The 10,506-nt window shown below is 53.0% G+C and overlaps 1 pseudogene; it reads left to right on the plus strand.

The window, feature by feature from the left end:
• The first annotated feature begins 6,481 nt into the window (after positions 1–6,481).
• On the plus strand, positions 6,482–7,393 carry LOC147975451 (uncharacterized; annotated as a pseudogene).
• The last annotated feature ends 3,113 nt before the right edge of the window (positions 7,394–10,506 follow it).

The following is a 10,506-nucleotide window of genomic DNA, read 5'->3' on the forward strand; positions in this document are numbered from 1 at the left end:
TTTTCACCTCGTTAACTATAAAGTTAGAGCCGTTGTCTGTAATAATACTGTGTGGGACACCGTAATGGTGTACGACGCTGGATATGAAGTCTATCATCGGTCCGGCTTCAGGCATTTTAACTGGTTTGGCCTCTATCCACATAGTGAACTTGTTGACCATTACCAACAAGTATTTCTTCTTATGGATTCCCCCTTCAAGAGGTCCGACCATGTCGAGCTCCCAGACCGCAAAGGGCCAAGTAATGGGAATTGTTCGGAGGGCAGTGGGCGGCATATCACTTTGGTTAGCGAAAAGTTGGCATCCAACAAAGCACTGCACAAGGTCTTGTGCATCTGCCCGGGCTGTGGGCCAAAAGAAACGTGTGCGGAAGGCTTTTCTTACAAGGGCCCGGGCTGCGGCATGATGGCCGCCAAGACCAGTGTGTATTTCAGCCAAGAGCTGCCGTACCTTATCTTCGGAGATACATCGTTGGAGGACCCCGGTAGTGCTTTTCTTCTACAGTTCTCCTTCATGAACTTTGTAGGCTTTCAAACGTCGAACGATACGGCGGGCCTTAGTCTGATCCTCAGGGAGCTCATTCCCAGTGAGGTAGGCAAGGAAAGGCTTGGTCCATGGGGCAATTACAGCAATTATTTCATGGCCCGATGGTGTTATTTCGGTGCCTGAGCCCCCGATGATATCGGGACTGTGTTCGGAATCGGGGGCTATGATCGGCTCTGGGTCGGTGCTCCCGTTCTCGTCCTGCCACACCACAAAGGTGTTAGGCGGGACGGGGTCGCGTTTAGTGCCCATGCGAGCAAGGATGTCTGCGACTTGATTACTCTCTTGAGTCACGTGATGAAACTCGACACCCTTGAACCGAGATGATATTTGGAGTATTGCGTTGCAGTAAGCCGCCATCTTCGGATCTTTTGCGTCGAGGTCTCCGTTTATTTGGAATATTGCGAGGTTGGAATCCCAGCGCACCTCAAGGCGTTGTAAGCCCATAGAGACAACCATCCAGAGACCATGCAATAGGGCCTCGTATTTGGCTGCATTATTAGAGTCTGTATACAGTATTTGGAGCACGTGACGAACTGTGTCTCCTGTGGGGGATGTCAAGATGACACCAGCTCCTAGTCCGGCTAACATTTTATAGCCGTCAGAGTGCATCACCCAGTTGGAATACGTGTCGTACATTCTAGGGATTTCGGCCTCTGTCCATTCGGCGTAGAAGTCAGCCAACACTTGAGATTTAATGGCTCGGCGTGGTTTGTACATTATTTCAAATGGTAGGAGCTCAATGGCCCATTTGGTGATCCTGCCGATGGCGTACCGATTGTTTATAATATCATTGAGTGGTACTTAGGTAGCCACCGTGATTGAGCATTCTTGGAAGTAGTGTCGTAGCTTGCAGGATGCCATAAAGACCGCATAAGCTATTTTCTGATAATGCGGGTATCGGGATTTGCGTAGTGTAAGGACCTTCATACGTAATATACTAGTTTTTGGAGTGGGAATTTATGTCCCTCCTCTTCTCATTCGACAACGACCACCGCTCTCACCACCTGGTGAGTTGCCAACATGTAGTGCAGCATTGGTTCGCCGACATTTGGTGCGGCCAGGATGGGTTGGTTGCTAGCAAAGTTTTTATTTCCTCCAATCCGGCTGTTGCTGCGTCCGTCCACGTAAAGTGGTCGGTGCGTCGGAGTAGTCGGTAGAGTGGTACTTCCTTTTCTCCTAGCCTAGAGATAAAGCGGCTCAAGGCTGCCACACACCCAGCTAATTTCTGGAATTGTTTGGGGTCAGTTAGTGTTGCCTATTGTGACAGGGCTTGGATTTTGGTTGGGTATGCTTTGATTCCTTTATTGGAGACAATAAACCCGAGCATTTTGCTGGCGGGAACACCGAAAACACACTTTTTCGGATTGAGCCTTATGTCATATGTTTGTAGGTTTTCGAATGTGAGGCATAAGTCGTCCACCAATGATTCTACGTGCTTAGTTTTGATGACTACGTCATCTACATATGCCTTCACAGTCTTGCCGATTTTATTTTCCAGGCATGTTTGAATCATGCGTTGGTAAGTGGCACCGGCATTCTTGAGCCCGAAAGGCATAGTGTTGAAGCAGAAGGGGCCGTACGGGGTGATGAATGCCGTTGTAGCTTGGTCGGATTCCTTCATTTTGATTTGATGGTATTCGTAGTATGCGTCGAGGAAACACAGCGAATCGTGTCCCGCAGTTGCATCGATAATCTGGTCGATGCGAGGTAGTGGGAAAGGGTCTTTAGGGCAGGCCTTGTTAAGGTCTTTGAAGTCGACACACAGGCGCCAGGATTTATCCTTCTTTGGTACCATGACCAGGTTTGCTAGCCAGTTCGGATGTTTGATCTCTCTGATAAACCCATCTTCGAGAAGCTTGGCTAGCTCCTCCCCCATAGGCTGTTGTTTGGGTTCGGAAAATTTCCGAAGCATTTGCTTGACCGGCTTGTATCCATTTAGTATGTTGAGACTATGTTCAGCCATCGCACATGAGTTTACTGGCATATCCGAGGGGTACCAGGAGAATATGTCCCAATTTTCACGCAAGAACGCGCGCAATGCGGCATCGACCATCGGGTCCAGTTGTGCCCCAATGGAAGTTGTTTTCTTGGGATCCGTCGGGTGGACTTGGAATTTGACTATTTCATCCACTGGCTTGAAATAGGTGGATTTGGACCTTTTATCAAGGATTATGTCGTCCCTATCCATTTTGGAAACAGTGCGGCGAGTTCCTTGGCCGCTAGGGCTTCGGATAGTGCCTCAAGGGCCAGGGATGCGGTTTTATTTTCAGCGCGGAGTGCTATGTCCGGATCACTCGAAATAGTGATAGCACCATTCGGCCCGGGCATTTTTAGCTTCATATACCCATAATGAGGGATAGCTTGAAAGTGTGTAAATGCGTCTCGCCCTAAGAAGGCATGATATTCGCTATTGAAAGGAGCCACCTGGAAGATTATCTCTTCAGACGTATAGTTTTCTGGTGTGCCGAATACCACATCTAGCTTAATTTTCCATGAGCATCTTGCTTCCCTGCTGGGAATGATTCCCCTAAAGGATGTATTGTGCTGCTCAATTCGACTCATGTCCATTTGCATTTTATTGAGCGTGTCCTCATAGATGAGGTTCAGTCCACTGCCATCGTCCATTAGCACTTCAATGAGCCGAAAACCATCCACAATTGAGTTGAGGACCAGAGCGGCTGGTGCCCGGACTGAGCGGGATCTTGGTTCGTCATCGGTATTGAAAGTAGTTGTTGTATCGTTCCAAGCGTTTATTGCTGCCACACGGTAGACTTCGGCAAGGTCGCGAAGAGCCCATTTTGCGCCGATTATTGGATGAGAAGGTCTTGAAGATAGTGAGTACTTCGGGATCGTGTTCCGAATAGTAATTTTCTGGTGTAGTGTTGGTGAGGATACCCTCGCCGCTCTTGGCCACCTGTTGGAGTATCCAACATGCCCGTAGGCTGTGCGTTGGTTCGGTGTTCGGCGTAATGTGCATTTGACAGGGCCTGTCGAGCCATTCATCGAAGATAGTTCTATATCTCGTAAAGGGCTTGAATATCTTATCCACGAGATGATGATTAGGTGTCCGGCGAGGGTGCACCCTTTTTGCCCGGCCTAGAGATGGCTTAAAGGCCTGCGGTTCCCAAAGGGCCGTTTGAATTTTCCAGGCGCTTTCCATTGCGCAATACTTCTGTACTATGTGTGCCAAATCTGCAAAGTGCAAGACACGACGGCGATTGAGGCCATTAAGGATTCCCACGTCCGTACAGTTGTTGCGAAATACTGAAATTGCGTCGTCATCACAACAGTCTTTTATATTGTTTTTAACAAGGAGGAATCTAGCCCAAAAGTGATGGACTGTCTCCCGAGGTCGTTGCCACTAATACATTTTGTCGCATATGTCCAGAGGGCCGGAGTTTCTTCGAGAATATTGCTTGTGGTGGGTGGGCGGGCTCAAATTCACACCCTGACCCCCCGTGGAATCCGAAGTTTGAAGAGTTTCCGAGGTTATCGGCCCAAGCTCCGGAGTGTCCGGGGACTTCTCAGGCTTAACGTCTGATTTTGTGTTCGGAGGATAGGAAGTGTCTTCTCGAGGGTAGGTATTCGGTTCTCCGGGTTTGGAAATCCGAACATAGTTGGTTCTCAACGTAGGAGAGGAGTTATTGTCAGCCTGTTCGTCCACAACCGCTGCCTGATGGGTGATCGGCGGAGATTTAATTTCTCTCTAATCGGATTTAAGCCTGATCCAATCATAGTCAGTCGAAACTCCCAGGACAGCGATGCGATCTAGCAGCTCGTTCAAAGACGATAGATCTGCCGGATCCATCTTGTCGGAATATTCGGGGCTGATACGGAGGGGATTTTCGGTGAATTAAGGGGTTGCGTTTGTCTTAATGGCCGGACGGGCACCCACGGTAAAGTCACTGAGCCGAAGGGTTTGCCCAGGAATTAGGGCTCCTTCGGAAGTGATATTGTCATTGATAACAAGGCGAGCCATTGGTCCTTCATTCAACGCCACAGAGGAACTCTCAATGAAAGCACCAATGTCGGTGTCAAAACAAGCAGATCTCGGGTAGGGGGTCCTGAACTATGTGTCTAAGGATCGAAGGTAACAGGAGGTAAGGGACACAGTGTTTTACCCAGGTTTGGTCCCTCTTGACGGAGGTAATACCCTACTTCCTGCTTGATTGACTTTGATGAGTATAGGGGTTACAAGAGTTGATCTACCATGAGATTGTAATGGCTAAACCCTAATTGTCTAGCCTGTATGATTATGATTATGATTGCCTCCACGGACTAAACCCTCCGGTTTATATAGACACTTGAGGGGGCTAGGGTTGTACAAAGTTGGTTTACAGAGAAAGGAATCTTCAGATCCGCGCGCCAAGCTTGCCTTCCACGCTGAGAGTCCCACCCGGAGATGGGGGAAAGTCTTCCGTCTCGAATCTTCACGGCCCACCAGTCTGGCCCATGTCACACAGCTTGAACGCCTGAGGACCCCGTAATCCTGGACTCCCTCACCTGGCATGCCAAATGTTGAAATCGAGGCTCCGCGGACCCAAACAAAGTTCAAACTCTGGGGTGTGTACAAAGGATCTAGCCTAGTTGTAGCTCTCTGCTCACTACCTCATGGCTTGTCCTCATCGGGTTCGAGGGAATGGGAAGAACTGGTGGATGTGGCGGTTTACCCAGGTTCGACCTACCTTGCGGTGTAAACCCTAGTCTTGCTTTGTGCTGGATTGCCTCATGTGGAGGATGAGTATGAACTAGTACAACTGTGAGCCACCTGGGGAGAGCTCAATGGTCGAGGTTCTCTCCCTCTCTATAGTGGAGTCTAACCTATATTTATAGTGTCACTAGTCCTCTTCCCTGATAGCTTAGGCGGGAAGGGATTCCACAGTGGCCAATTTGAAAGGGGACATGACTATAGCCTATCCTGACTAAAGACGGTCTTCATCTATAAAGCTTCTGGTCATGACACAGTGGTGGGGTCGGCAATGACCTCCTTCCTGCCGAGCCAATGGTCTTGGTCTTGTTGCACCAGAATGGAAACATCTGGTGTATTCCTTTGGAGCCCGCGTACATCCTTACCTCCTTAGCACCAAAGAGGAAACTATCCTCTGCAGCGCCCGCCTGGCCTTGGTCATCATGGCTCACATCATCGTGGTCCTCGTGAGGTAAGGTGCTTGCATAGAGATCTACGCTCCTCGGGAGGCAGCCTCTGGAAGCCGCTCCTTGGGAGGCCTTGGTGTCGTTCGCCTTGCGAGGCGGGGGAACCTCACGATGGTCTTGCTGGTGAGTCCTTGGAACAGGGCCGCGCCGGGCCGTCGATGGGGCCACGTGCTGGGAAGCAGGCAGGCGGGCCTGGGTAACCCCGATCCCAGAATGCCGACAGGTGGTATCCCCGCCCATCCCGCCATCTCTCAGCGGCACTTGGATCTTCCGCGAGCCGACAGGCGGCTTGGCATCTGGTTCGCACGGGACCGCGCCTCAGGCTAGGGAAATGGACGCCGTGCCGACGGGACCCAGATCCCTACCTAGCGCGTCCTGACCTTCCTAGGCCTCTCGCATGGCCGCGAGCGCGGAACAAGGTATTGGTTGAGCATTGGATCTCGTGCGCATCCGTGGCGCCGCCTGTCATGGCCTTCTTCATGACGCGAGGGGCGTGCTGAACTTGCTCGAGGCAGAGCTCTGCGATGTCGACACGCACCTCGAGGCCTAGCAAATGTTCCTGGCGCGCGGGTGGCGCTAGATTGAAGTAGCAGTTAACTTCGAGGAGGCTCGCTCGACATAGCAGTTCAACACGAAGCTGCTCGCTCGAAGGACGAGGAGTCCTCCGCTGCGGCAAAAGAAACCTGCGACCGCGCCTTCGAGGAGGCTGAGGCTGCGGATCGGCGGCGGGAGGCCGCCAAAATGCGTGAGCGGGAGCTCTTGGCCTCAACCGCAGTCCTGGAGCATCAAGCCCAGGAGCACGAAGCCATCATGCCCGCTCCTGTAGAAGGAATGTTGGCCCACAAAGCGAGGCTCCGGGCCCTTGAAGAGGCATTGGAGCTGGTGGCGTTTTAGCAGAACCTAGAGAGCGATCAGCTGGAGGTGATGGAGTGCCAAGTGATGACTGCCGAGGCCGCCTTGGCTTCTCAGCAAGCAAGGGTTCAAGCGGAGGATGACGAGGGAATTGTGGGGCCCCGCCATGCCCTAATCATGGACCATCACCAGAAACTGTCTCTTTAGGAGACTCACTTCCGGACCCGGTGCGACGAATTGAATGGCGAGATTGATGGCCTCAAGAAGCAGCTGGCTGGGGCGAACAAGTGCCAGAAGGCTTCCCTCGACGCACAAGTTGCGGCCGAAACCGAGGTGGCGTCACTCTATTGGCAAGTGGGGGATGTTGCTTCCCGGGTGGAGCGGGCGACAGAAAAGGCGAATCAAGCTCGGAATCTGCAGCACACGCATTCCATGATGTTTCAAGACCTTGAGTGGAAGGCTAGTTTCACCCTACGCTCCATCTGTAGGGAGAGTGTCTCCAGCCAGCTCGTGCCTAATGACGTCGGGTACCTCGCCTTCTTCACCAGGGTCGTGGAGCGGCTTGGAGGAAGCGCGGAGATGGTGTGCAGGCTCGTCGACGTGGAAAGTCGTGACCTCCTTGCGCAGGCATCGACGCGTGTTTTCATGCATCTTCTTCGCTCTGACCCGGAGTTCAACTTCGAGACCGTGATCGACCCCGCCCCTAGTGTAATCCGCGATGCCCTAAGGGAGTGGGTGGAGGATCACGTAGATGATATGATTGCCCTTGACAGCCACAAAGATGTGCATGAAGCCGAGGAGCATGGGGCTGGCACCAGCGGTGATGATGGTGCCTCCCCTTAGGACGCCTTTCTTCCATTTCTTGATAACATTTCGAATGTAACCCCACGGGGATGTAAAGGGTACTTGCTGGAAACTCCTTTATGATGTATGAAGTAGTACTGCACTCCCTTAGGCTGCCTTTCTTTTTGCTTATTCTGCACCCAAAACCCCCGAGCAAGGGTCGATTGTCACTTGTATGCTGGGTCACGATGCCCAGTCAAGACTAGGAGATGAGTGCTCCTAAGGTCAGGGACCTAGGACAATGTGTGCTTCTTGGCTCACTTAAGAGCGTCGCATGAGGACTGAGGCACCAAAATCTTGGTGAGGTGTGCGTAGGGGAAGGCCCGCATTCGATGTGGGTGGGGTCCTTCACGCCGCTAGGGCTGGCCTGAACGCGGACACCGACCTAGCCCCCACTCGCAGGACGATTGGGAGGCGGGCATCAGGCAGCCTTTTGTCCTCGCGAAAATACGAGAAAAGAAAACACCGCAAGGAAAAATCGCAACCCCTTTCTTAAAAGTATGCAAAAACTCTAAGCTTTATTCAAGGAAATCGCAAATGGTTTAGAAGAAGCAATGGAAACTACTGCGTCCGGCGCCTGCACTAGTCTTCCCGCCAGCGCTCATGGGGCCTCCAATTAGGTGTGGGCATAGTTGTTGTTCGACCATTCCGCCAGCATGGAGCATGGGGCTTCCACTTGGGCATGGGTGGGAGCTCCTGCAAGGCCGTGGAATGGTGAATCGGGAGATTACGGGGCGTGTACAACCCCACTCATTATTATGTGAGAGTGCCAGGGTAGAACTTGCGGAGATGCTGGATGTTCCAATTGTTCTGCACGGGGACCCCATCCTCCGTCTCCAGGCGCGCGACACTAGGCCTAAAGACGCGAGCGGCCCTGAAGGGACCCTCCCACATGGGCGAGAGCTTATGAAGGCACTCCCTGGAGACGACCTGCCTAAGGACGAGGTTTCTGACTTTGAGGGTCCAGGAGCGGACGTTGTAACTGTGGTAACGCTGCAAGCACTATTAGTACCTCGTGGCGTGGAGGGAAGCTTGGCGACAGGCTTCCTCCCCGAGCACGTGATCGGTTCCCTATGCGGCGTCCTGGCACGCCTCGTCAAATGCCAAGACCCACCGGCAACCATGCTTGATCTCAAGAAGAAGGACCGCCTCAGCCCCGTAGAAAAGGAAGAATGGGGTTTCACCACAGGGCTTAGTCTTGGTGGTGCGGATGGACCACAACATGGACTACGACTCGTCCAGCCAACACCGGCCGTAGGCCTCGAGCTTCTTCTTGAAGTTTCTAGCCCTGAGGCCTCTAAGGACCTCCACGTTGGCTCGCTCGGCCTGGTCATTGCTTCCTGGGTGCGCCACTGAAGTGTTGCATATCCACGTTCCAAGGTTAGCACAATATGACCTGAAGAGATTGCCTGTAAATTGGGAACCATTGTCGGTGATGATGCGGTTGGGGACCCCAAGCCGGCTCATGAGGCCCTTGATGAACTTGATAGCCGAGCCGACTAGGATGGTGCGCACAGGTTCCACCTCCACCCACTTGGTGAATTTATTGACGGCTATGTAGAGGTAGTGGTAGCCTCTGGCGGCCCGAGGAAATGGTCCCAGTATATCCATCCCCCAGACTGCAAATGGCCATGAGGGCAGAATCGTCTGGAGCCCCTATGCTAGCTGGTGAATCTGCTTTGCACGGAACTGGCATCCCTCGCAAAAGCAAACAAATTCAGTGGGGGCGTGCAGTCTCATGGGCCATTAGAACCTGCTGCGAAACACCTTGCCAACAAGAGTGCGTGACAAAGAGTGGTGCCCATAGTCTCCCCCATGGATATCAGCCAGCAGCTCATGCCCTTGATCTTCTGGAATGCATCTTAGCGAGATGTCGCTAGGACGCCTGTGGTACAGGCCATCCCGCAAGTAGTAAGCGGTGGCATGGTGGGCCAGATGCTCCACGTCCTCCTCCTTTTCTGGTAGGGTGCCATGGAGCAGGTATGCATCGAACTCCTTGGTCCAACTGTCCTCCTGACGCGTTTATTCCAGGAGGAGGAAGGCTCCTGAGGTCGGGCCACAGGCCAGAGCACCTGCGAGTGGCGTGGGAGTCAGCTCCTCCTCAGGCAGCATCGTGCCTGTCGTCGGGGGCGCGGCTGATGGTCCGAAGAGCCTTTCTTCAAAGACACCAGGGTTTTGGGGTTCGCGGCGTGATGCTTGCTTGGCGATGTCAGCCGCTTCCTTGTTCGCGCCCCTCAGGACAAGCTTCAACTCCAAGCCCAAGAATTGTTTTTCAATTTTCTGTACCTCCTCCAGATATGCCGCCATGTGCTCATCCTTCGGCTTGTACTCCTTATTGGAGAAGCTGACGAGGAGCTGAGAGTCTCCCTTGATGGTGAGGTGCTTGACACCTAGGGCAACCGCAGCTCTGAGCCTGGCGATCAAGCCCTTGTACTCCGTGGTGTTGTTGGAGACCTTCTCTCTGCGCTAGAAGCAACGCTGGAGGGTGTTGTAGAGTTTGTCGTTGGTTGGGGAGACGAGCATGAACCCGGCTCCGATGCGTCGCTGCGCAAATGCTTCGTCGAAGTGCATGACCCAGCCGTCAAGCGCCTCGTTGCCCGGTGCCAGGCACCGGTGCTCGTGTAGCTCCTAGTCGTACGTGTCTTTCCATTCCGCCATGAAGTTGAAAAGCATTGCTCACCTGGTCACCCTGGTCATACTAAATTCTAGCTAGAAGCATTGAAGCTCGATGTTCCACTCGGCGACCCTGCCAGTAGCATTGGGGCTATGGAGCACCCTTTTCAGGGGGTAAGTGGAGATGGAGTTGCCCTGGAAATAATGGCGCAACTTCCTTCAGGCGACTATGAGCTTGAGGAGGAGCTTCTGTTGCATAGGGTAGCGTGCACGCATCCCTGAGCATGATGATGACGAAGTACATCGGATGCTCGATGAGGTGTGGGGCGTCGGCGGCAACCTGCCCCGCGCAGGGTGCACAGGGCCTAGGCGCGTCGAAGGGCGATAGAGGGGCGGAGCCCACACGGGGGCAACTTGGGGTGACAAGGGATCGGGGGGCTTTACAAGCCTACACGGGCCATCAGGCCTCCCTCGGGCGCTAAAGCATTCCTCTAGGATCG

The sequence above is a fragment of the Triticum urartu genome, chromosome 4A (genome assembly GCF_056163025.1).
Source record: "Triticum urartu cultivar PI428250 chromosome 4A, HENAU_Tu73, whole genome shotgun sequence".
Taxonomy (NCBI): Eukaryota; Viridiplantae; Streptophyta; class Magnoliopsida; order Poales; family Poaceae; genus Triticum; species Triticum urartu.